The sequence below is a fragment of the Pseudophryne corroboree genome, chromosome 4, assembly GCF_028390025.1.
Source record: "Pseudophryne corroboree isolate aPseCor3 chromosome 4, aPseCor3.hap2, whole genome shotgun sequence".
Lineage (NCBI taxonomy): Eukaryota > Metazoa > Chordata > Amphibia > Anura > Myobatrachidae > Pseudophryne > Pseudophryne corroboree.
This window is the reverse complement of record NC_086447.1, coordinates 29733236-29757822: the sequence shown is the minus strand read 5'-3', so window position 1 is coordinate 29757822 and position 24587 is coordinate 29733236. Positions and strand designations below refer to the sequence as shown.

The window sequence follows — 24587 nt, the reverse complement described above, 5'->3', positions numbered from 1 at the left end:
CATGATTCATTCTTAGCAGATGACTTTTGATTCCACCACTGCCTGATTAAAGATTTGTAAATACATTTTACAAAGTTCACTGAGGTGCCATATGCAAGTAAATCAAAGGTCTTTTCTATTCTCAGTTTTTATACCACTGTATATCAGTTCAATGGTGCATAAAAACCTTAAGTATGGATGAGCCTAAATCTTGAATTGTGAATGTCATGCAATTTGCCAATTTTGTTTGAATATCTTCCACCAATGGTGCTACAGCGCAGGCTATACATATCTTTCAAACAGTTGTTGTGATTTCCATATTGGCCACTATATGCATTCAAAAAGAGCTCAAGCATTGGTGGTATAGTGGTGAGCATAGCTGCCTTCCAAGCAATTGACCCGGGTTCGATTCCCGGCCAATGCGTTTTTTTCCTTATGTGCTGTTTTCGCACTTATAGTTGTTGCTTAAGATATGCTCAGATGACAAGGTCCATAGAAAATGTTAAAATCTTTGTAGAAATCATGATTCCTTCTTAGCAGATGACTTTTGATTCCACCACTGCATGATTAAAGATTTGTAAACACATTTTACAAAGTTCACTGAGGTGCCATATGCAAGTACATCAAAGGTCTTTTCTTTTCTCAGTTTTGATACCACTGTATATCAGTTCAATGGTGCATAAAAACCTTAAGTATGGATGAGCCTAAATCTTGAATTGTGAATGTCATGCAATTTGCCAATTTTGTTTGAATATCTACCACCAATGGTGCTACAGCGCAGGCTATAAAAATCTTTCAAACAGTTGTTGTGATTTCCATATTGGCCACTATATGCATTTGAAAAGTGCTCAAGCATTGGTGGTATAGTGGTGAGCATAGCTGCCTTCCAAGCAGTTGACCCGGGTTCGATTCCCGGCCAATGCATCCTTTTCCTTATGTGCTGTTTTCGCACTTATAGTTGTTGCTTAAGATATGCTCAGATGACAAGGTCCATAGAAAATGTTAAAATCTTTGTAGAAATCATGATTCATTCTTAGCAGATGACTTTTGATTCCACCACTGCATGATTAAAGATTTGTAAATACATTTTACAAAGTTCACTGAGGTGCCATATGCAAGTAAATCGAAGGTCTTTTCTTTTCTCAGTTTTGATACCACTGTATATCAGTTCAATGGTGCATAAAAACCTTAAGTATGGATGAGCCTAAATCTTGAATTGTGAATGTCATGCAATTTTCCAATTTTGTTTGAATATCTTCCACCAATGGTGCTACAGCGCAGGCTATAAATATCTTTCAAACAGTTGTTGTGATTTCCATATTGGCCACTATATGCATTCGAAAAGAGCTCAAACATTGGTGGTATAGTGGTGAGCATAGCTGCCTTCCAAGCTGTTGACCTGGGTTCAATTCCCGGCCAATGCATCCTTTTCCTTATGTGCTGTTTTCGCACTTATAGTTGTTGCTTAAGATATGCTCAGATGACAAGGTCCATAGAAAATGTTAAAATCTTTGTAGAAATCATGATTCATTCTTAGCAGATGACTTTTGATTCCACCACTGCCTGATTAAAGATTTGTAAATACATTTTACAAAGTTCACTGAGGTGCCATATGCAAGTAAAACGAAGGTCTTTTCTATTCTCAGTTTTTATACCACTGTATATCAGTTCAATGGTGCATAAAAACCTTAAGTATGGATGAGCCTAAATCTTGAATTGTGAATGTCATGCAATTTGCCAATTTTGTTTGAATATCTTCCACCAATGGTGCTACTGCGCAGGCTATAAATATCTTTCAAACAGTTGTTGTGATTTCCATATTGGCCACTATATGCATTTGAAAAGTGCTCAAGTATTGGTGGTATAGTGGTGAGCATAGCTGCCTTCCAAGCAGTTGACCTGGGTTCAATTCTCGGCCAATGCATTCTTTTCCTTATGTGCTGTTTTCACAATTATAGTTGTTGCTTAAGATATGCTCAGATGACAAGGTCCATAGAAAATGTTAAAATCTTTGTAGAAATCATGATTCCTTCTTAGCAGATGATTTTTCATTCCACCACTGCTTGATTAAAGATTTGTATATACATTTTACAAAGTTCACTGAGGTGCCATATGCAAGTACATCAAAGGTCTTTTCTTTTCTCAGTTTTGATACCACTGTATATCAGTTCAATGGTGCATAAAAACCTTAAGTATGGATGAGCCTAAATCTTGAATTGTGAATGTCATGCAATTTGCCAATTTTGTTTGAATATCTACCACCAATGGTGCTACAGCGCAGGCTATAAAAATCTTTCAAACAGTTGTTGTGATTTCCATATTGGCCACTATATGCATTTGAAAAGTGCTCAAGCATTGGTGGTATAGTGGTGAGCATAGCTGCCTTCCAAGCAGTTGACCCGGGTTCGATTCCCGGCCAATGCATCCTTTTCCTTATGTGCTGTTTTCGCACTTATAGTTGTTGCTTAAGATATGCTCAGATGACAAGGTCCATAGAAAATGTTAAAATCTTTGTAGAAATCATGATTCATTCTTAGCAGATGACTTTTGATTCCACCACTGCATGATTAAAGATTTGTAAATACATTTTACAAAGTTCACTGAGGTGCCATATGCAAGTAAATCGAAGGTCTTTTCTTTTCTCAGTTTTGATACCACTGTATATCAGTTCAATGGTGCATAAAAACCTTAAGTATGGATGAGCCTAAATCTTGAATTGTGAATGTCATGCAATTTTCCAATTTTGTTTGAATATCTTCCACCAATGGTGCTACAGCGCAGGCTATAAATATCTTTCAAACAGTTGTTGTGATTTCCATATTGGCCACTATATGCATTCGAAAAGAGCTCAAACATTGGTGGTATAGTGGTGAGCATAGCTGCCTTCCAAGCTGTTGACCTGGGTTCAATTCCCGGCCAATGCATCCTTTTCCTTATGTGCTGTTTTCGCACTTATAGTTGTTGCTTAAGATATGCTCAGATGACAAGGTCCATAGAAAATGTTAAAATCTTTGTAGAAATCATGATTCATTCTTAGCAGATGACTTTTGATTCCACCACTGCCTGATTAAAGATTTGTAAATACATTTTACAAAGTTCACTGAGGTGCCATATGCAAGTAAAACGAAGGTCTTTTCTATTCTCAGTTTTTATACCACTGTATATCAGTTCAATGGTGCATAAAAACCTTAAGTATGGATGAGCCTAAATCTTGAATTGTGAATGTCATGCAATTTGCCAATTTTGTTTGAATATCTTCCACGAATGGTGCTACAGCGCAGGCTATAAATATCTTTCAAACAGTTGTTGTGATTTCCATATTGACCACTATATGCATTTGAAAAGTGCTCAAGTATTGGTGGTATAGTGGTGAGCATAGCTGCCTTCCAAGCAGTTGACCTGGGTTCAATTCTCGGCCAATGCATTCTTTTCCTTATGTGCTATTTTCACAATTATAGTTGTTGCTTAAGATATGCTCAGATGACAAGGTCCATAGAAAATGTTAAAATCTTTGTAGAAATCATGATTCCTTCTTAGCAGATGATTTTTCATTCCACCACTGCTTGATTAAAGATTTGTATATACATTTTACAAAGTTCACTGAGGTGCCATATGCAAGTACATCAAAGGTCTTTTCTTTTCTCAGTTTTGATACCACTGTATATCAGTTCTATGGTGCATAAAAACCTTAAGTATGGATGAGCCTAAATCTTGAATTGTGAATGTCATGCAATTTTCCAATTTTGTTTGAATATCTTCCACCAATGGTGCTGCTGCGCAGGCTATAAATATCTTTCAAACAGTTGTTGTGATTTCCATATTGGCCACTATATGCATTTGAAAAGTGCTCAAGCGTTGGTGGTATAGTGGTGAGCATAGCTGCCTTCCAAGCAGTTTGGCCCGAGTTTGATTCCCGGCAAATACATCCTTTTCCTTATGTGCTGTTTTCGCACTTATAGTTGTTGCTTAAGATATGCTCAGATGACAAGGTCCATAGAAAATGTTAAAATCTTTGTAGAAATCATGATTCCTTCTTAGCAGATGACTTTTGATTCCACCATTGCCTGATTAAAGATTTGTAAATACATTTTACACAGTTCACTGAGGTGCCATATGCAAGTACATCAAAGGTCTTTTCTTTTCTCAGTTTTGATACCACTGTATATCAGTTCAATGGTGCATAAAAACCTTAAGTATGGATGAGCCTAAATCTTGAATTGTGAATGTCATGCAATTTTCCAATTTTGTTTGAATATCTTCCACCAATGGTGCTACAGCGCAGGCTATAAATATCTTTCAAACAGTTGTTGTGATTTCCATATTGACCACTATATGAATTTGAAAAGCGCTCAAGCATTGGTGGTATAGTGGTGAGCATAGCTGCCTTCCAAGCAGTTGACCCGGGTTTGATTCCTGGCCAATGCATCCTTTTCCTTATGTGCTGTTTTTGCACTTATAGTTGTTGCTTAAGATATGCTCAGATGACAAGGTACATAGAAAATTGTAAAATCTTTGTAGAAATCATGATTCCTTCTTAGCAGATGACTTTTTATTCTACCACTGCCTAATTAAAGATTTGTAAATACATTTTACAAAGTTCACTGAGGTGCCATATGCAAGTAAATCGAAGGTCTTTTCTTTTCTCAGTTTTGATACCACTGTATATCAGTTCAATGGTGCATAAAAACCTTAAGTATGGATGAGCCTACATCTTGAATTGTGAATGTCATGCAATTTTCCAATTTTGTTTGAATATCTTCCACCAATGGTGCTACAGCGCAGGCTATAAATATCTTTCAAACAGTTGTTGTGATTTCCATATTGACCACTATATGAATTTGAAAAGCGCTCAAGCATTGGTGGTATAGTGGTGAGCATAGCTGCCTTCCAAGCAGTTGACCCGGGTTTGATTCCTGGCCAATGCATCCTTTTCCTTATGTGCTGTTTTTGCACTTATAGTTGTTGCTTAAGATATGCTCAGATGACAAGGTACATAGAAAATTTTAAAATCTTTGTAGAAATCATGATTCCTTCTTAGCAGATGACTTTTTATTCTACCACTGCCTAATTAAAGATTTGTAAATACATTTTACAAAGTTCACTGAGGTGCCATATGCAAGTAAATCGAAGGTCTTTTCTTTTCTCAGTTTTGATACCACTGTATATCAGTTCAATGGTGCATAAAAACCTTAAGTATGGATGAGCCTAAATCTTGAATTGTGAATGTCATGCAATTTTCCAATTTTGTTTGAATATCTTCCACCAATGGTGCTACAGCGCAGGCTATAAATATCTTTCAAACAGTTGTTGTGATTTCCATATTGGCCACTATATGCATTCGAAAAGAGCTCAAGCATTGGTGGTATAGTGGTGAGCATAGCTGCCTTCCAAGCTGTTGACCTGGGTTCAATTCCCGGCCAATGCATCCTTTTCCTTATGTGCTGTTTTCGCACTTATAGTTGTTGCTTAAGATATGCTCAGATGACAAGGTCCATAGAAAATGTTAAAATCTTTGTAGAAATCATGATTCCTTCTTAGCAGATGACTTTTGATTCCACCATTGCCTGATTAAAGATTTGTAAATACATTTTACACAGTTCACTGAGGTGCCATATGCAAGTACATCAAAGGTCTTTTCTTTTCTCAGTTTTGATACCACTGTATATCAGTTCAATGGTGCATAAAAACCTTAAGTATGGATGAGCCTAAATCTTGAATTGTGAATGTCATGCAATTTTCCAATTTTGTTTGAATATCTTCCACCAATGGTGCTACAGCGCAGGCTATAAATATCTTTCAAACAGTTGTTGTGATTTCCATATTGACCACTATATGAATTTGAAAAGCGCTCAAGCATTGGTGGTATAGTGGTGAGCATAGCTGCCTTCCAAGCAGTTAACCCGGGTTTGATTCCTGGCCAATGCATCCTTTTCCTTATGTGCTGTTTTTGCACTTATAGTTGTTGCTTAAGATATGCTCAGATGACAAGGTACATAGAAAATTTTAAAATCTTTGTAGAAATCATGATTCCTTCTTAGCAGATGACTTTTTATTCTACCACTGCCTAATTAAAGATTTGTAAATACATTTTACAAAGTTCACTGAGGTGCCATATGCAAGTAAATCGAAGGTCTTTTCTTTTCTCAGTTTTGATACCACTGTATATCAGTTCAATGGTGCATAAAAACCTTAAGTATGGATGAGCCTACATCTTGAATTGTGAATGTCATGCAATTTTCCAATTTTGTTTGAATATCTTCCACCAATGGTGCTACAGCGCAGGCTATAAATATCTTTCAAACAGTTGTTGTGATTTCCATATTGACCACTATATGAATTTGAAAAGCGCTCAAGCATTGGTGGTATAGTGGTGAGCATAGCTGCCTTCCAAGCAGTTGACCCGGGTTTGATTCCTGGCCAATGCATCCTTTTCCTTATGTGCTGTTTTTGCACTTATAGTTGTTGCTTAAGATATGCTCAGATGACAAGGTACATAGAAAATTTTAAAATCTTTGTAGAAATCATGATTCCTTCTTAGCAGATGACTTTTTATTCTACCACTGCCTAATTAAAGATTTGTAAATACATTTTACAAAGTTCACTGAGGTGCCATATGCAAGTAAATCGAAGGTCTTTTCTTTTCTCAGTTTTGATACCACTGTATATCAGTTCAATGGTGCATAAAAACCTTAAGTATGGATGAGCCTAAATCTTGAATTGTGAATGTCATGCAATTTTCCAATTTTGTTTGAATATCTTCCACCAATGGTGCTACAGCGCAGGCTATAAATATCTTTCAAACAGTTGTTGTGATTTCCATATTGACCACTATATGAATTTGAAAAGCGCTCAAGCATTGGTGGTATAGTGGTGAGCATAGCTGCCTTCCAAGCAGTTGACCCGGGTTTGATTCCTGGCCAATGCATCCTTTTCCTTATGTGCTGTTTTCGCACTTATAGTTGTTGCTTAAGATATGCTCAGATGACAAGGTACATAGAAAATTTTAAAATCTTTGTAGAAATCATGATTCCTTCTTAGCAGATGACTTTTTATTCTACCACTGCCTAATTAAAGATTTGTAAATACATTTTACAAAGTTCACTGAGGTGCCATATGCAAGTAAATCGAAGGTCTTTTCTTTTCTCAGTTTTGATACCACTGTATATCAGTTCAATGGTGCATAAAAACCTTAAGTATGGATGAGCCTAAATCTTGAATTGTGAATGTCATGCAATTTTCCAATTTTGTTTGAATATCTTCCACCAATGGTGCTACAGCGCACGCTATAAATATCTTTCAAACAGTTGTTGTGATTTCCATATTGGCCACTATATGCATTCGAAAAGAGCTCAAGCATTGGTGGTATAGTGGTGAGCATAGCTGCCTTCCAAGCAGTTGACCCTGGTTCGATTCCCGGCCAATGCATTTTTTTCCTTATGTGCTGTTTTCGCACTTATAGTTGTTGCTTAAGATATGCTCAGATGCCAAGGTCCATAGAAAATGTTAAAATCTTTGTAGAAATCATGATTCCTTCTTAGCAGATGACTTTTGATTCCACCACTGCATGATTAAAGATTTGTAAACACATTTTACAAAGTTCACTGATGTGCCATATGCAAGTACATCAAAGGTCTTTTCTTTTCTCAGTTTTGATACCACTGTATATCAGTTCAATGGTGCATAAAAACCTTAAGTATGGATGAGCCTAAATCTTGAATTGTGAATGTCATGCAATTTGCCAATTTTGTTTGAATATCTACCACCAATGGTGCTACAGCGCAGGCTATAAAAATCTTTCAAACAGTTGTTGTGATTTCCATATTGGCCACTATATGCATTTGAAAAGTGCTCAAGCATTGGTGGTATAGTGGTGAGCATAGCTGCCTTCCAAGCAGTTGACCCGGGTTCGATTCCCGGCCAATGCATCCTTTTCCTTATGTGCTGTTTTCGCATTTATAGTTGTTGCTTAAGATATGCTCAGATGACAAGGTCCATAGAAAATGTTAAAATCTTTGTAGAAATCATGATTCCTTCTTAGCAGATGACTTTTGATTCCACCACTGCATGATTAAAGATTTGTAAATACATTTTACAAAGTTCACTGAGGTGCCATATGCAAGTAAATCGAAGGTCTTTTCTTTTCTCAGTTTTGATACCACTGTATATCAGTTCAATGGTGCATAAAAACCTTAAGTATGGATGAGCCTAAATCTTGAATTGTGAATGTCATGCAATTTGCCAATTTTGTTTGAATATCTACCACCAATGGTGCTACAGCGCAGGCTATAAATATCTTTCAAACAGTTGTTGTGATTTCCATATTGGCCACTATATGCATTTGAAAAGTGCTCAAGCATTGGTGGTATAGTGGTGAGCATAGCTGCCTTCCAAGCAGTTGACCCGGGTTCGATTCCCGGCCAATGCATCGTTTTCCTTATGTGCTGTTTTCGCACTTATAGTTGTTGCTTAAGATATGCTCAGATGACAAGGTCCATAGAAAATGTTAAAATCTTTGTAGAAATCATGATTCCTTCTTAGCAGATGACTTTTGATTCCACCACTGCCTGATTAAAGATTTGTAAATACATTTTACAAAGTTCACTGAGGTGCCATATGCAAGTAAATCGAAGGTCTTTTCTTTTCTCAGTTTTGATACCACTGTATATCAGTTCAATGGTGCATAAAAACCTTAAGTATGGATGAGCCTAAATCTTGAATTGTGAATGTCATGCAATTTTCCAATTTTGTTTGAATATCTTCCACCAATGGTGCTACAGCGCAGGCTATAAATATCTTTCAAACAGTTGTTGTGATTTCCATATTGGCCACTATATGCATTCGAAAAAAGCTCAAGCATTGGTGGTATAGTGGTGAGCATAGCTGCCTTCCAAGCAGTTGACCCGGGTTTGATTCCTGGCCAATGCATCCTTTTCCTTATGTGCTGTTTTCGCACTTATAGTTGTTGCTTAAGATATGCTCAGATGACAAGGTACATAGAAAATTTTAAAATCTTTGTAGAAATCATGATTCCTTCTTAGCAGATGACTTTTTATTCTACCACTGCCTAATTAAAGATTTGTAAATACATTTTACAAAGTTCACTGAGGTGCCATATGCAAGTAAATCGAAGGTCTTTTCTTTTCTCAGTTTTGATACCACTGTATATCAGTTCAATGGTGCATAAAAACCTTAAGTATGGATGAGCCTAAATCTTGAATTGTGAATGTCATGCAATTTTCCAATTTTGTTTGAATATCTTCCACCAATGGTGCTACAGCGCAGGCTATAAATATCTTTCAAACAGTTGTTGTGATTTCCATATTGGCCACTATATGCATTTGAAAAGAGCTCAAGCATTGGTGGTATAGTGGTGAGCATAGCTGCCTTCCAAGCAGTTGACCCTGGTTCGATTCCCGGCCAATGCATTTTTTTCCTTATGTGCTGTTTTCGCACTTATAGTTGTTGCTTAAGATATGCTCAGATGCCAAGGTCCATAGAAAATGTTAAAATCTTTGTAGAAATCATGATTCCTTCTTAGCAGATGACTTTTGATTCCACCACTGCATGATTAAAGATTTGTAAACACATTTTGCAAAGTTCACTGATGTGCCATATGCAAGTACATCAAAGGTCTTTTCTTTTCTCAGTTTTGATACCACTGTATATCAGTTCAATGGTGCATAAAAACCTTAAGTATGGATGAGCCTAAATCTTGAATTGTGAATGTCATGCAATTTGCCAATTTTGTTTGAATATCTACCACCAATGGTGCTACAGCGCAGGCTATAAAAATCTTTCAAACAGTTGTTGTGATTTCCATATTGGCCACTATATGCATTTGAAAAGTGCTCAAGCGTTGGTGGTATAGTGATGAGCATAGCTGCCTTCCAAGCAGTTGACCCGGGTTCGATTCCCGGCCAATGCATCCTTTTCCTTATGTGCTGTTTTCGCATTTATAGTTGTTGCTTAAGATATGCTCAGATGACAAGGTCCATAGAAAATGTTAAAATCTTTGTAGAAATCATGATTCCTTCTTAGCAGATGACTTTTGATTCCACCACTGCATGATTAAAGATTTGTAAATACATTTTACAAAGTTCACTGAGGTGCCATATGCAAGTAAATCGAAGGTCTTTTCTTTTCTCAGTTTTGATACCACTGTATATCAGTTCAATGGTGCATAAAAACCTTAAGTATGGATGAGCCTAAATCTTGAATTGTGAATGTCATGCAATTTGCCAATTTTGTTTGAATATCTACCACCAATGGTGCTACAGCGCAGGCTATAAATATCTTTCAAACAGTTGTTGTGATTTCCATATTGGCCACTATATGCATTTGAAAAGTGCTCAAGCATTGGTGGTATAGTGGTGAGCATAGCTGCCTTCCAAGCAGTTGACCCGGGTTCGATTCCCGGCCAATGCATCGTTTTCCTTATGTGCTGTTTTCGCACTTATAGTTGTTGCTTAAGATATGCTCAGATGACAAGGTCCATAGAAAATGTTAAAATCTTTGTAGAAATCATGATTCCTTCTTAGCAGATGACTTTTGATTCCACCACTGCCTGATTAAAGATTTGTAAATACATTTTACAAAGTTCACTGAGGTGCCATATGCAAGTAAATCGAAGGTCTTTTCTTTTCTCAGTTTTGATACCACTGTATATCAGTTCAATGGTGCATAAAAACCTTAAGTATGGATGAGCCTAAATCTTGAATTGTGAATGTCATGCAATTTTCCAATTTTGTTTGAATATCTTCCACCAATGGTGCTACAGCGCAGGCTATAAATATCTTTCAAACAGTTGTTGTGATTTCCATATTGGCCACTATATGCATTCGAAAAAAGCTCAAGCATTGGTGGTATAGTGGTGAGCATAGCTGCCTTCCAAGCAGTTGACCCGGGTTTGATTCCTGGCCAATGCATCCTTTTCCTTATGTGCTGTTTTCGCACTTATAGTTGTTGCTTAAGATATGCTCAGATGACAAGGTACATAGAAAATTTTAACATCTTTGTAGAAATCATGATTCCTTCTTAGCAGATGACTTTTTATTCTACCACTGCCTAATTAAAGATTTGTAAATACATTTTACAAAGTTCACTGAGGTGCCATATGCAAGTAAATCGAAGGTCTTTTCTTTTCTCAGTTTTGATACCACTGTATATCAGTTCAATGGTGCATAAAAACCTTAAGTATGGATGAGCCTAAATCTTGAATTGTGAATGTCATGCAATTTTCCAATTTTGTTTGAATATCTTCCACCAATGGTGCTACAGCGCATGCTATAAATATCTTTCAAACAGTTGTTGTGATTTCCATATTGGCCACTATATGCATTTGAAAAGTGCTCAAGTATTGGTTGTATAGTGGTGAGCATAGCTGCCTTCCAAGCAGTTGACCTGGGTTTGATTCCCGGCAAATGCATCCTTTTCCTTATGTGCTGTTTTCGCACTTATAGTTGTTGCTTAAGATATGCTCAGATGACAAGGTACATAGAAAATTTTAAAATCTTTGTAGAAATCATGATTCCTTCTTAGCAGATGACTTTTGATTCCACCACTGCTTGATTAAAGATTTGTAAATACATTTTACAAAGTTCACTGATGTGCCATATGCAAGTACATCAAAGGTCTTTTCTTTTCTCAGTTTTGATACCACTGTATATCAGTTCAATGGTGCATAAAAACCTTAAGTATGGATGAGCCTAAATCTTGAATTGTGAATGTCATGCAATTTGCCAATTTTGTTTGAATATCTACCACCAATGGTGCTACAGCGCAGGCTATAAAAATCTTTCAAACAGTTGTTGTGATTTCCATATTGGCCACTATATGCATTTGAAAAGTGCTCAAGCATTGGTGATATAGTGGTGAGCATAGCTGCCTTCCAAACAGTTGACCCGGGTTCGATTCCCGGCCAATGCATCCTTTTCCTTATGTGCTGTTTTCGCATTTATAGTTGTTGCTTAAGATATGCTCAGATGACAAGGTCCATAGAAAATGTTAAAATCTTTGTAGAAATCATGATTCCTTCTTAGCAGATGACTTTTGATTCCACCACTGCATGATTAAAGATTTGTAAATACATTTTACAAAGTTCACTGAGGTGCCATATGCAAGTAAATCGAAGGTCTTTTCTTTTCTCAGTTTTGATACCACTGTATATCAGTTCAATGGTGCATAAAAACCTTAAGTATGGATGAGCCTAAATCTTGAATTGTGAATGTCATGCAATTTGCCAATTTTGTTTGAATATCTACCACCAATGGTGCTACAGCGCAGGCTATAAATATCTTTCAAACAGTTGTTGTGATTTCCATATTGGCCACTATATGCATTTGAAAAGTGCTCAAGCATTGGTGGTATAGTGGTGAGCATAGCTGTCTTCCAAGCAGTTGACCCGGGTTCGATTCCCGGCCAATGCATCGTTTTCCTTATGTGCTGTTTTCGCACTTATAGTTGTTGCTTAAGATATGCTCAGATGACAAGGTCCATAGAAAATGTTAAAATCTTTGTAGAAATCATGATTCCTTCTTAGCAGATGACTTTTGATTCCACCACTGCCTGATTAAAGATTTGTAAATACATTTTACAAAGTTCACTGAGGTGCCATATGCAAGTAAATCGAAGGTCTTTTCTTTTCTCAGTTTTGATACCACTGTATATCAGTTCAATGGTGCATAAAAACCTTAAGTATGGATGAGCCTAAATCTTGAATTGTGAATGTCATGCAATTTTCCAATTTTGTTTGAATATCTTCCACCAATGGTGCTACAGCGCAGGCTATAAATATCTTTCAAACAGTTGTTGTGATTTCCATATTGGCCACTATATGCATTCGAAAAGAGCTCAAGCATTGGTGGTATAGTGGTGAGCATAGCTGCCTTCCAAGCAGTTGACCTGGGTTTGATTCCTGGCCAATGCATCCTTTTCCTTATGTGCTGTTTTCGCACTTATAGTTGTTGCTTAAGATATGCTCAGATGACAAGGTACATAGAAAATTTTAAAATCTTTGTAGAAATCATGATTCCTTCTTAGCAGATGACTTTTTATTCTACCACTGCCTAATTAAAGATTTGTAAATACATTTTACAAAGTTCACTGAGGTGCCATATGCAAGTAAATCGAAGGTCTTTTCTTTTCTCAGTTTTGATACCACTGTACATCAGTTCAATGGTGCATAAAAACCTTAAGTATGGATGAGCCTAAATCTTGAATTGTGAATGTCATGCAATTTGCCAATTTTGTTTGAATATCTTCCACCAATGGTGCTACAGCGCAGGCTATACATATCTTTCAAACAGTTGTTGTGATTTCCATATTGGCCACTATATGCATTCGAAAAGAGCTCAAGCATTGGTGGTATAGTGGTGAGCATAACTGCCTTCCAAGCAGTTGACCCGGGTTCGATTCCCGGCCAATGCATTTTTTTCCTTATGTGCTGTTTTCGCACTTATAGTTGTTGCTTAAGATATGCTCAGATGACAAGGTCCATAGAAAATGTTAAAATCTTTGTAGAAATCATGATTCCTTCTTAGCAGATGACTTTTGATTCCACCACTGCTTGATTAAAGATTTGTAAATACATTTTACAAAGTTCACTGAGGTGCCATATGCAAGTACATCAAAGGTCTTTTCTTTTCTCAGTTTTGATACCACTGTATATCAGTTCAATGGTGCATAAAAACCTTAAGCATGGATGAGCCTAAATCTTGAATTGTGAATGTCATGCAATTTGCCAATTTTGTTTGAATATCTACCACCAATGGTGCTACAGCGCAGGCTATAAAAAATCTTTCAAACAGTTGTTGTGATTTCCATATTGGCCACTATATGCATTTGAAAAGTGCTCAAGCATTGGTGGTATAGTGGTAAGCATAGCTGCCTTCCAAGCAGTTGACCCGGGTTCGATTCCCGGCCAATGCATCCTTTTCCTTATGTGCTGTTTTCGCACTTATAGTTGTTGCTTAAGATATGCTCAGATGACAAGGTCCATAGAAAATGTTAAAATCTTTGTAGAAATCATGATTCCTTCTTAGCAGATGACTTTTGATTCCACCACTGCATGATTAAAGATTTGTAAATACATTTTATAAAGTTCACTGAGGTGCCATATGCAAGTAAATTGAAGGTCTTTTCTTTTCTCAGTTTTGATACCACTGTATATCAGTTCAATGGTGCATAAAAACCTTAAGTATGGATGAGCCTAAATCTTGAATTGTGAATGTCATGCAATTTGCCAATTTTGTTTGAATATCTACCACCAATGGTGCTACAGCGCAGGCTATAAATATCTTTCAAACAGTTGTTGTGATTTCCATATTGGCCACTATATGCATTTGAAAAGCGCTCGAGCATTGGTGGTATAGTGGTGAGCATAGCTGCCTTCCAAGTAGTTGACACGGGTTCGATTCCCGGCCAATGCATCATTTTCCTTATGGGCTGTTTTCGCACATATAGTTGTTGCTTAAGATATGCTCAGATGATAAGTTCCATAAAAATTTTTAATTGCTTTGTAGAAATCATGATTCCTTCTTAGCAGATGACTGTTGAATCCACCACTGCCTGATTAAAGATTTGTAAACACATTTTACAAAGTTCACTGAGGTGCCATATGCAAGTACTTCAAAGGTCTTTTCTTTTCTCAGTTTTGATACCACTGTATATCAGTTCTATGGTGCATAAAAACCTTAAGTATGGATGAGCCTAAATCTTGAATTGTGAATGTCATGCAATTTTCCAATTTTGTTTGAATATCTTCCACCAATGGTGCTACAGCGCAGGCTATAAATATCTTTCAAACAGTTGTTGTGATTTCCATATTGACCACTATATGAATTTGAAAAGCGCTCAAGCATTGGTGGTATAGTGGTGAGCATAGCTGCCTTCCAAGCAGTTGACCCGGGTTTGATTCCTGGCCAATGCATCCTTTTCCTTATGTGCTGTTTTTGCACTTATAGTTGTTGCTTAAGATATGCTCAGATGACAAGGTACATAGAAAATTTTAAAATCTTTGTAGAAATCATGATTCCTTCTTAGCAGATGACTTTTTATTCTACCACTGCCTAATTAAAGATTTGTAAATACATTTTACAAAGTTCACTGAGGTGCCATATGCAAGTAAATCGAAGGTCTTTTCTTTTCTCAGTTTTGATACCACTGTATATCAGTTCAATGGTGCATAAAAACCTTAAGTATGGATGAGCCTAAATCTTGAATTGTGAATGTCATGCAATTTTCCAATTTTGTTTGAATATCTTCCACCAATGGTGCTACAGCGCAGGCTATAAATATCTTTCAAACAGTTGTTGTGATTTCCATATTGACCACTATATGAATTTGAAAAGCGCTCAAGCATTGGTGGTATAGTGGTGAGCATAGCTGCCTTCCAAGCAGTTGACCCGGGTTTGATTCCTGGCCAATGCATCCTTTTCCTTATGTGCTGTTTTTGCACTTATAGTTGTTGCTTAAGATATGCTCAGATGACAAGGTACATAGAAAATTTTAAAATCTTTGTAGAAATCATGATTCCTTCTTAGCAGATGACTTTTTATTCTACCACTGCCTAATTAAAGATTTGTAAATACATTTTACAAAGTTCACTGAGGTGCCATATGCAAGTAAATCGAAGGTCTTTTCTTTTCTCAGTTTTGATACCACTGTATATCAGTTCAATGGTGCATAAAAACCTTAAGTATGGATGAGCCTAAATCTTGAATTGTGAATGTCATGCAATTTTCCAATTTTGTTTGAATATCTTCCACCAATGGTGCTACAGCGCAGGCTATAAATATCTTTCAAACAGTTGTTGTGATTTCCATATTGGCCACTATATGCATTTGAAAAGTGCTCAAGTATTGGTGGTATAGTGGTGAGCATAGCTGCCTTCCAAGCAGTTGATCTGGGTTTGATTCCCGGCAAATGCATCCTTTTCCTTATGTGCTGTTTTCGCACTTATAGTTGTTGCTTAAGATATGCTCAGATGACAAGGTACATAGAAAATTTTAAAATCTTTGTAGAAATCATGATTCCTTCTTAGCAGATGACTTTTGATTCCACCACTGCTTGATTAAAGATTTGTAAATACATTTTACAAAGTTCACTGAGGTGCCATATGCAAGTAAATCGAAGGTCTTTTCTTTTCTCAGTTTTGATACCACCGTATATCAGTTTAATGGTGCATAAAAACCTTAAGTATGGATGAGCCTAAATCTTGAATTGTGAATGTCATGCAATTTTCCAATTTTGTTTGAATATCTTCCACCAATGGTGCTACAGCGCAGGCTATAAATATCTTTCAAACAGTTGTTGTGATTTCCATATTGGCCACTATATGCATTTGAAAAGAGCTCAAGTATTGGTGGTATAGCGGTGAGCATAGCTGCCTTCCAAGCAATTGATCCGGGTTCGATTCTCGGCCAATACATCTTTTTCCTTATGTGCTGTTTTCGCACTTATAGTTGTTGCTTAAGATATGCTCAGATGACAAGGTCCATAGAAAATGTTAAAATCTTTGTAGAAATCATGATTCCTTCTTAGCAGATGACTTTTGATTCCACTACTGCTTGATTAAAGATTTGTAAATACATTTTACAAAGTTCACTGAGGTGCCATATGCAAGTAAATCAAAGGTCTTTTCTTTTCTCAGTTTTGATACCACTGTATATCAGTTCAATGGTGCATAAAAACCTTAAGTATGGATGAGCCTAAATCTTGAATTGTGAATGTCATGCAATTTGCCAATTTTGTTTGAATATCTTCCACGAATGGTGCTACAGCGCAGGCTATAAATATCTTTCAAACAGTTGTTGTGATTTCCATATTGACCACTATATGCATTTGAAAAGTGCTCAAGTATTGGTGGTATAGTGGTGAGCACAGCTGCCTTCCAAGCAGTTGACCTGGGTTCAATTCTCGGCCAATGCATTCTTTTCCTTATGTGCTGTTTTCACAATTATAGTTGTTGCTTAAGATATGCTCAGATGACAAGGTCCATAGAAAATGTTAAAATCTTTGTAGAAATCATGATTCCTTCTTAGCAGATGATTTTTCATTCCACCACTGCTTGATTAAAGATTTGTAAATACATTTTACAAAGTTCACTGAGGTGCCATATGCAAGTACATCAAAGGTCTTTTCTTTTCTCAGTTTTGATACCACTGTATATCAGTTCTATGGTGCATAAAAACCTTAAGTATGGATGAGCCTAAATCTTGAATTGTGAATGTCATGCAATTTTCCAATTTTGTTTGAATATCTTCCACCAATGGTGCTACAGCGCAGGCTATAAATATCTTTCAAACAGTTGTTGTGATTTCCATATTGGCCACTATATGCATTTGAAAAGTGCTCAAGCATTGGTGGTATAGTGGTGAGCATAGCTGCCTTCCAAGCAGTTTGGCCCGAGTTTGATTCCCGGCAAATACATCCTTTTCCTTATGTGCTGTTTTCGCACTTATAGTTGTTGCTTAAGATATGCTCAGATGACAAGGTCCATAGAAAATGTTAAAATCTTTGTAGAAATCATGATTCCTTCTTAGCAGATGACTTTTGATTCCACCATTGCCTGATTAAAGATTTGTAAATACATTTTACACAGTTCACTGAGGTGCCATATGCAAGTACATCAAAGGTCTTTTCTTTTCTCAGTTTTGATACCACTGTATATCAGTTCAATGGTGCATAAAAACCTTAAGTACGGATTAGCCTAAATCTTGAATTGTGAATGTCATGCAATTTTCCAATTTTGTTTGAATATCTTCCACCAATGGTGCTACAGCGCAGGCTATAAATATCTTTCAAACAGTTGTTGTGATTTCCATATTGACCACTATATGAATTTGAAAAGCGCTCAAGCATTGGTGGTATAGTGGTGAGCATAGCTGCCTTGCAAGCAGTTGACCCGGGTTTGATTCCTGGCCAATGCATCCTTTTCCTTATGTGCTGTTTTTGCACTTATAGTTGTTGCTTAAGATATGCTCAGATGACAAGGTACATAGAAAATTTTAAAATCTTTGTAGAAATCATGATTCCTTCTTAGCAGATGACTTTTTATTCTACCACTGCCTAATTAAAGATTTGTAAATACATTTTACAAAGTTCACTGAGGTGCCATATGCAAGTAAATCGAAGGTCTTTTCTTTTCTCAGTTTTGATACCACTGTATATCAGTTCAATGGTGCATAAAAACCTTAAGTATGGATGAGCCTAAATCTTGAATTGTGAATGTCATGCAATTTTCCAATTTTGTTTGAATATCTTCCACCAATGGTGCTACAGCGCAGGCTATAAATATCTTTCAAACAGTTGTTGTGATTTCCATATTGACCACTATATGAATTTGAAAAGCGCTCAAGCATTGGTGGTATAGTGGTGAGCATAGCTGCCTTCCAAGCAGTTGACCCGGGTTTGATTCCTGGCCAATGCATCCTTTTCCTTATGTGCTGTTTTCGCACTTATAGTTGTTGCTTAAGATATGCTCAGATGACAAGGTACATAGAAAATTTTAAAATCTTTGTAGAAATCATGATTCCTTCTTAGCAGATGACTTTTTATTCTACCACTGCCTAATTAAAGATTTGTAAATACATTTTACAAAGTTCACTGAGGTGCCATATGCAAGTAAATCGAAGGTCTTTTCTTTTCTCAGTTTTGATACCACTGTATATCAGTTCAATGGTGCATAAAAACCTTAAGTATGGATGAGCCTAAATCTTGAATTGTGAATGTCATGCAATTTTCCAATTTTGTTTGAATATCTTCCACCAATGGTGCTACAGCGCAGGCTATAAATATCTTTCAAACAGTTGTTGTGATTTCCATATTGGCCACTATATGCATTTGAAAAGTGCTCAAGTATTGGTGGTATAGTGGTGAGCATAGCTGCCTTCCAAGCAGTTGACCTGGTTTGATTCCCGGCAAATGCATCCTTTTCCTTATGTGCTGTTTTCGCACTTATAGTTGTTGCTTAAGATATGCTCAGATGACAAGGTACATAGAAAATTTTAAAATCTTTGTAGAAATCATGATTCCTTCTTAGCAGATGACTTTTGATTCCACCACTGCTTGATTAAAGATTTGTAAATACATTTTACAAAGTTCACTGAGGTGCCATATGCAAGTAAATCGAAGGTCTTTTCTTTTCTCAGTTTTGATACCACCGTATATCAGTTCAATGGTGCATAAAAACCTTAAGTATGGATGAGCCTAAATCTTGAATTGTGAATGTCATGCAATTTTCCAATTTTGTTTGAATATCTTCCACCAATGGTGCTACAGCGCAGGCTATAAATATCTTTCAAACAGTTGTTGTGATTTCCATATTGGCCACTATATGCATTTGAAAAGAGCTCAAGTATTGGTGGTATAGCGGTGAGCATAGCTGCCTTCCAAGCAATTGATCCGGGTTCGATTCTCGGCCAATACATCTTTTTCCTTATGTGCTGTTTTCGCACTTATAGTTGTTGCTTAAGATATGCTCAGATGACAAGGTCCATAGAAAATGTTAAAATCTTTGTAGAAATCATGATTCCTTCTTAGCAGATGACTTTTGATTCCACTACTGCTTGATTAAAGATTTGTAAATACATTTTACAAAGTTCACTGAGGTGCCATATGCAAGTAAATCAAAGGTCTTTTCTTTTCTCAGTTTTGATACCACTGTATATCAGTTCAATGGTGCATAAAAACCTTAAGTATGGATGAGCCTAAATCTTGAATTGTGAATGTCATGCAATTTGCCAATTTTGTTTGAATATCTTCCACCAATGGTGCTACAGCGCAGGCTATAAATATCTTTCAAACAGTTGTTGTGATTTCCATATTGGTCACTATATGCATTTGGAAAGTGCTCAAGCATTGGTGGTATAGTGGTGAGCATATCTGCTTTCCAAGCAGTTGACCCGGGTTCGATTCCCGGCCAATGCATCCTTTCCCTTATGTGCTGTTTTCGCACTTATAGTTGTTGCTTAAGATATGCTCAGATGACAAGGTCCATAGAAAATCTTAAAATCTTTGTAGAAATCATGATTCCTTCTTAGCAGATGACTTTTGATTCCACCACTGCATGATTAAACATTTGTAAACACATTTTACAAAGTTCACTGAGGTGCCATACGCAAGTACATCAAAGGTCTTTTCTTTTCTCAGTTTTGATACCACTGTACATCAGTTCAATGGTGCATAAAAACCTTAAGTATGGATGAGCCTAAATCTTGAATTGTGAATGTCATGCAATTTGCCAATTTTGTTTGAATATCTTCCACCAATGGTGCTACAGCGCAGGCTATAAATATCTTTCAAACAGTTGTTGTGATTTCCATATTGGTCACTATATGCATTTGGAAAGTGCTCAAGCATTGATGGTATAGTGGTGAGCATAGCTGCCTTCCAAGCAGTTGACCCGGGTTCGATTCCCGGCCAATGCATCCTTTTCCTTATGTGCTGTTTTCGCACTTATAGTTGTTGCTTAAGATATGCTCAGATGACAAGGTCCATAGAAAATCTTAAAATCTTTGTAGAAATCATGATTCCTTCTTAGCAGATGACTTTTGATTCCACCACTGCATGATTAAACATTTGTAAACACATTTTACAAAGTTCACTGAGGTGCCATACGCAAGTACATCAAAGGTCTTTTCTTTTCTCAGCTTTTATACCACTGTATATCAGTTCAATGGTGCATAAAAACCTTAAGAATGGATGAGCCTAAATCTTGAATTGTGAATGTCATGCAATTTGCCAATTTTGTTTGAATATCTTCCACCAATGGTGCTACAGCGCAGGCTATAAATATCTTTCAAACAGTTGTTGTGATTTCCATATTGGCCACTATATGCATTTGAAGAGGGCTCAAGCATTGGTGGTATAGTGGTGAGCATAGCTGCCTTGCAAGCAGTTGACCTGGGTTCGATTCCTGGCCAATGCATCCTTTTCCTTATGTGCTGTTTTCGCACTTATAGTTGTTGCTTAAGATATGCTCAGATGACAAGGTCCATAGAAAATCTTAAAATCTTTGTAGAAATCATGATTCCTTCTTAGCAGATGACTTTTGATTCCACCACTGCATGATTAAAGATTTGTAAACACATTTTACAAAGTTCACTGAGGTGCCATATGCAAGTACATCAAAGGTCTTTTCTTTTCTCAGTTTTGATACCACTGTATATCAGTTCAATGTTGCATAAAAACCTTAAGTATGGATGAGCCTAAATCTTGAATTGTGAATGTCATGCAATTTGCTAATTTTGTTTGAATATCTTCCACGAATACTGCTACAGCGCAGGCTATAAATATATTTCAAACAGTTGTTGTGATTTCCATATTGGCCACTATATGCATTTGAAGAGGGCTCAAGCATTGGTGGTATAGTGGTGAGCATAGCTGCCTTCCAAGCAGTTGACCCGGGTTCGATTCCCGGCCAATGCATCCTTTTCCTTATGTGCTGTTTTCGCACTTATAGTTGTTGCTTAAGATATGCTCAGATAACAAGGGTCCATAGAAAATGTTAAAATCTTTGTAGAAATCATGATTCCTTCTTAGCAGATGACTTTTGATTCCACCACTGCTTGATTAAAGATTTGTAAATACATTTTACAAAGTTCACTGAGGTGCCATATGCAAGTAAATCGAATGTCTTTTCTTTTCTCAGTTTTGATACCACTGTATATCAGTTCAATGGTGCATAAAAACCTTAAGTATGGATGAGCCTAAATCTTGAATTGTGAATGTCATGCAATTTGCCAATTTTGTTTGAATATCTTCCACCAATGGTGCTACAGCGCAGGCTATAAATATCTTTCAAACAGTTGTTGTGATTTCCATATTGGCCACTATATGCATTTGAAGAGAGCTCAAGCATTGGTGGTATAGTGGTGAGCATAGCTGCCTTCCAAGCAGTTGACTCGGGTTCGATTCCCGGCCAATGCATCGTTTTCCTTATGTGCTGTTTTCACACTTATAGTTGTTGCTTAAGATATGCTCAGATGACAAGGTCCATAGAAAATGTTAAAATCTTTGTAGAAATCATGATTCCTTCTTAGCAGATTCCTTTTTATTCCACCACTGCCTAATTAAAGATTTGTAAATACATTTTACAAAGTTCACTGAGTTGCCATATGCAAGTAAATCGAAGGTCTTTTCTTTTCTCAGTTTTGATACCACTGTATATCAGTTCAATGGTGCATAAAAACCTTAAGTATGGATGAGCCTAAATCTTGAATTGTGAATGTCATGCAATTTGCCAATTTTGTTTGAATATCTTCCACCAATGGTGCTAAAGCGCAGGCTATAAATATCTTTCAAACAGTTGTTGTGATTTGCATATTGGCCACTATATGCATTTGAAAACAGCTCAAGCATTGGTGGTATAGTGGTGAGCATAGCTGCCTTCCAAGCAGTTGACCCGGGTTCTATTCCTGGCCAATGCATCCTTTTCCTTATGTGCTGTTTTCGCACTTATAGTTGTTGCTTAAGATATGCTCAGATGACAAAGTACATAGAAAATTTTAAAATCTTTGTAGAAATCATGATTCCTTCTTAGCAGATGACTTTTGATTCCACCACTGCTTGATTAAAGATTTGTAAATACATTTTACAAAGTTCACTGAGGTGCCATATGCAAGTACATCAAAGGTCTTTTCTTTTCTCAGTTTTGATACCACTGTATATCAGTTCAATGGTGCATAAAAACCTTAAGTATGGATGAGCCTAAATCTTGAATTGTGAATGTCATGCAGTTTGCCAATTTTGTTTGAATATCTTCCACGAATACTGCTACAGCGCAGGCTATAAATATCTTTCAAATAGTTGTTGTGATTTCCATATTGGCCACTATATGCAATTGAAGAGAGCTCAAGCATTGGTGTTATAGTGGTGAGCATAACTGCCTTCCAAGCAATTGACCCAGGTTCGATTCCCGGCCAATGCATCCTTTTTCTTATGTGCTGTTTTCGCACTTATAGTTGTTGCTTAAGATATGCTCAGATGACAAGGTCCATAGAAAATGTTAAAATCTTTGTAGAAATCATGATTCCTTCTTAGCAGATGACGTTTGATTCCACCACTGCTTGATTAAAGATTTGTAAATACATTTTACAAAGTTCACTGAGGTGCCATATGCAAGTTAATCGAAGGTCTTTTCTTTTCTCAGTTTTGATACCACTGTATATCAGTTCAATGGTGCATAAAAACCTTAAGTATGGATGAGCCTAAATCTTGAATTGTGAATGTCATGCAATTTGCCAATTTTGTTTGAATATCTTCCACCAATGGTGCTACAACGCAGGCTATAAATATCTTTCAAACAGGTTTTGTGGTTTCCATATTAGCCACTATATGCATTTGAAAAGTACTCAAGCTTTGGTGTTATAGTGGTGAGCATTGCTGTCTTTCAAACAGTTGACCTGGGTTCAATTCCCAGCCAATGCATCTTTTTCCTTATATTCTGTTTTCGCACTTATAGTTGTTGCTTAAGATATGCTAAGATGACAAGGTCCATAAAAAATGTTAAAAGCTTTGTAGAAATCATGATTCTTTCTTAGCAGATGACTTTTGATTCCACCACTGCCTGATTAAAGATTTGTAAACACATTTTACAAAGTTCACTGAGGTGCCATATGCAAGTACATCAAAGGTCTTTTCTATTCTCAGTTTTGATACCGCTGTATATCAGTACAATGGTGCATAAAAACCTTAAGTATGGATGAGCTTAAATCATGAATTGTGAATGTCATGCAATTTGCCAATTTTGTTTGAAAATCTTCCACAAATGGTGCTACAGCGCAGGCTATAAATATCTTTCAAACAATTGTTGTGATTTCCATATTGGCCACTATATGCATTTGAAACGCACTCAAGTATTGGTGGTATAGTGGTGAGCATATCTGCCTTCCAAGCTGTTGACCCAAGTTCAATTCCCGGCCAATGCATCACTTTTTTTATGTGCTGTTTTCGCACTTATAGTTGTTGCTTATGCTCAGATGACAAGTTCCATAAAAAATGTTAAAAGCTTTGTAGAAATCAGGATTCCTTCTTAGCAGATGACTTTTCATTCCACCACTGCCTGATTAAAGATTTGTAAACACATTTTACAAAGTTCACTGAGGTGCCATATGCAAGTACATCAAAGTTATGTTCCTTTCTCAGTTTTGATACCACTGAATATCAGTTCAATGGTGCATAAAAACCTTAAGTATGGATGAGCTTAAATCTTGAATTGTGAATGTCATGCAATTTGCTAATTTTGTTTGAATATCTTCCACCAATGGTGCAACAGCGCAGGCTATAAATTTCTTTCAAACAGTTTTTGTTATTTCCATATTAGCCACTATATGCATTTGAAACGCACTCAAGCATTGGTGGTATAGTGGAGAGCATAGCTGCCTTCCAAGCAGTTGACTCGGGTTTCATTTCTGGCCAATGCATCATTTTCCTTATGTGCTGTTTTCACACTTATAGCTGTTGCTTAAGATATGCTCAGATGACAAGTTTCATAAAAAATGTTTAAAGCTTTGTAGAAATCATGATTCCTTCTTAGCAGATGACTTTTGATTCCACCACTGCTTGATTAAAGATTTGTAAATACATTTTACAAAGTTCACTGAGGTGCC

At 36.7% G+C, this 24587-nt stretch overlaps 30 non-coding genes across 30 annotated transcripts; all 30 read left to right on the top strand.

The window, feature by feature from the left end:
* Positions 1-331: 331 nt before the first annotated feature.
* TRNAG-UCC (transfer RNA glycine (anticodon UCC)) lies at positions 332-403 on the top strand. Its single transcript has one exon. It is a non-coding gene; the product is annotated as a tRNA-Gly (tRNA).
* A 428-nt stretch (positions 404-831) lies between these two features.
* Positions 832-903, top strand: TRNAG-UCC (transfer RNA glycine (anticodon UCC)). The gene has a single exon. It is a non-coding gene; the product is annotated as a tRNA-Gly (tRNA).
* Positions 904-2331: 1428 nt separating this feature from the next.
* TRNAG-UCC (transfer RNA glycine (anticodon UCC)) lies at positions 2332-2403 on the top strand. Its single transcript has one exon. It is a non-coding gene; the product is annotated as a tRNA-Gly (tRNA).
* A 1929-nt stretch (positions 2404-4332) lies between these two features.
* TRNAG-UCC (transfer RNA glycine (anticodon UCC)) lies at positions 4333-4404 on the top strand. The gene has a single exon. It is a non-coding gene; the product is annotated as a tRNA-Gly (tRNA).
* Positions 4405-4832: 428 nt separating this feature from the next.
* TRNAG-UCC (transfer RNA glycine (anticodon UCC)) lies at positions 4833-4904 on the top strand. The gene has a single exon. It is a non-coding gene; the product is annotated as a tRNA-Gly (tRNA).
* A 428-nt stretch (positions 4905-5332) lies between these two features.
* On the top strand, positions 5333-5404 carry TRNAG-UCC (transfer RNA glycine (anticodon UCC)). The gene has a single exon. It is a non-coding gene; the product is annotated as a tRNA-Gly (tRNA).
* A 928-nt stretch (positions 5405-6332) lies between these two features.
* On the top strand, positions 6333-6404 carry TRNAG-UCC (transfer RNA glycine (anticodon UCC)). The gene has a single exon. It is a non-coding gene; the product is annotated as a tRNA-Gly (tRNA).
* A 428-nt stretch (positions 6405-6832) lies between these two features.
* Positions 6833-6904, top strand: TRNAG-UCC (transfer RNA glycine (anticodon UCC)). The gene has a single exon. It is a non-coding gene; the product is annotated as a tRNA-Gly (tRNA).
* Positions 6905-7332: 428 nt separating this feature from the next.
* On the top strand, positions 7333-7404 carry TRNAG-UCC (transfer RNA glycine (anticodon UCC)). The gene has a single exon. It is a non-coding gene; the product is annotated as a tRNA-Gly (tRNA).
* A 428-nt stretch (positions 7405-7832) lies between these two features.
* On the top strand, positions 7833-7904 carry TRNAG-UCC (transfer RNA glycine (anticodon UCC)). The gene has a single exon. It is a non-coding gene; the product is annotated as a tRNA-Gly (tRNA).
* A 428-nt stretch (positions 7905-8332) lies between these two features.
* Positions 8333-8404, top strand: TRNAG-UCC (transfer RNA glycine (anticodon UCC)). Its single transcript has one exon. It is a non-coding gene; the product is annotated as a tRNA-Gly (tRNA).
* A 428-nt stretch (positions 8405-8832) lies between these two features.
* On the top strand, positions 8833-8904 carry TRNAG-UCC (transfer RNA glycine (anticodon UCC)). Its single transcript has one exon. It is a non-coding gene; the product is annotated as a tRNA-Gly (tRNA).
* Positions 8905-9332: 428 nt separating this feature from the next.
* On the top strand, positions 9333-9404 carry TRNAG-UCC (transfer RNA glycine (anticodon UCC)). The gene has a single exon. It is a non-coding gene; the product is annotated as a tRNA-Gly (tRNA).
* Positions 9405-9832: 428 nt separating this feature from the next.
* Positions 9833-9904, top strand: TRNAG-UCC (transfer RNA glycine (anticodon UCC)). The gene has a single exon. It is a non-coding gene; the product is annotated as a tRNA-Gly (tRNA).
* Positions 9905-10332: 428 nt separating this feature from the next.
* TRNAG-UCC (transfer RNA glycine (anticodon UCC)) lies at positions 10333-10404 on the top strand. Its single transcript has one exon. It is a non-coding gene; the product is annotated as a tRNA-Gly (tRNA).
* A 428-nt stretch (positions 10405-10832) lies between these two features.
* TRNAG-UCC (transfer RNA glycine (anticodon UCC)) lies at positions 10833-10904 on the top strand. Its single transcript has one exon. It is a non-coding gene; the product is annotated as a tRNA-Gly (tRNA).
* A 928-nt stretch (positions 10905-11832) lies between these two features.
* TRNAG-UCC (transfer RNA glycine (anticodon UCC)) lies at positions 11833-11904 on the top strand. Its single transcript has one exon. It is a non-coding gene; the product is annotated as a tRNA-Gly (tRNA).
* Positions 11905-12332: 428 nt separating this feature from the next.
* Positions 12333-12404, top strand: TRNAG-UCC (transfer RNA glycine (anticodon UCC)). Its single transcript has one exon. It is a non-coding gene; the product is annotated as a tRNA-Gly (tRNA).
* A 928-nt stretch (positions 12405-13332) lies between these two features.
* On the top strand, positions 13333-13404 carry TRNAG-UCC (transfer RNA glycine (anticodon UCC)). The gene has a single exon. It is a non-coding gene; the product is annotated as a tRNA-Gly (tRNA).
* A 429-nt stretch (positions 13405-13833) lies between these two features.
* On the top strand, positions 13834-13905 carry TRNAG-UCC (transfer RNA glycine (anticodon UCC)). The gene has a single exon. It is a non-coding gene; the product is annotated as a tRNA-Gly (tRNA).
* Positions 13906-14833: 928 nt separating this feature from the next.
* On the top strand, positions 14834-14905 carry TRNAG-UCC (transfer RNA glycine (anticodon UCC)). The gene has a single exon. It is a non-coding gene; the product is annotated as a tRNA-Gly (tRNA).
* A 428-nt stretch (positions 14906-15333) lies between these two features.
* On the top strand, positions 15334-15405 carry TRNAG-UCC (transfer RNA glycine (anticodon UCC)). The gene has a single exon. It is a non-coding gene; the product is annotated as a tRNA-Gly (tRNA).
* A 2429-nt stretch (positions 15406-17834) lies between these two features.
* TRNAA-UGC (transfer RNA alanine (anticodon UGC)) lies at positions 17835-17906 on the top strand. Its single transcript has one exon. It is a non-coding gene; the product is annotated as a tRNA-Ala (tRNA).
* A 428-nt stretch (positions 17907-18334) lies between these two features.
* Positions 18335-18406, top strand: TRNAG-UCC (transfer RNA glycine (anticodon UCC)). Its single transcript has one exon. It is a non-coding gene; the product is annotated as a tRNA-Gly (tRNA).
* Positions 18407-19833: 1427 nt separating this feature from the next.
* Positions 19834-19905, top strand: TRNAG-UCC (transfer RNA glycine (anticodon UCC)). Its single transcript has one exon. It is a non-coding gene; the product is annotated as a tRNA-Gly (tRNA).
* A 428-nt stretch (positions 19906-20333) lies between these two features.
* Positions 20334-20405, top strand: TRNAG-UCC (transfer RNA glycine (anticodon UCC)). Its single transcript has one exon. It is a non-coding gene; the product is annotated as a tRNA-Gly (tRNA).
* A 428-nt stretch (positions 20406-20833) lies between these two features.
* Positions 20834-20905, top strand: TRNAA-UGC (transfer RNA alanine (anticodon UGC)). The gene has a single exon. It is a non-coding gene; the product is annotated as a tRNA-Ala (tRNA).
* Positions 20906-21333: 428 nt separating this feature from the next.
* TRNAG-UCC (transfer RNA glycine (anticodon UCC)) lies at positions 21334-21405 on the top strand. Its single transcript has one exon. It is a non-coding gene; the product is annotated as a tRNA-Gly (tRNA).
* A 429-nt stretch (positions 21406-21834) lies between these two features.
* Positions 21835-21906, top strand: TRNAG-UCC (transfer RNA glycine (anticodon UCC)). Its single transcript has one exon. It is a non-coding gene; the product is annotated as a tRNA-Gly (tRNA).
* A 1428-nt stretch (positions 21907-23334) lies between these two features.
* Positions 23335-23406, top strand: TRNAE-UUC (transfer RNA glutamic acid (anticodon UUC)). Its single transcript has one exon. It is a non-coding gene; the product is annotated as a tRNA-Glu (tRNA).
* The last annotated feature ends 1181 nt before the right edge of the window (positions 23407-24587 follow it).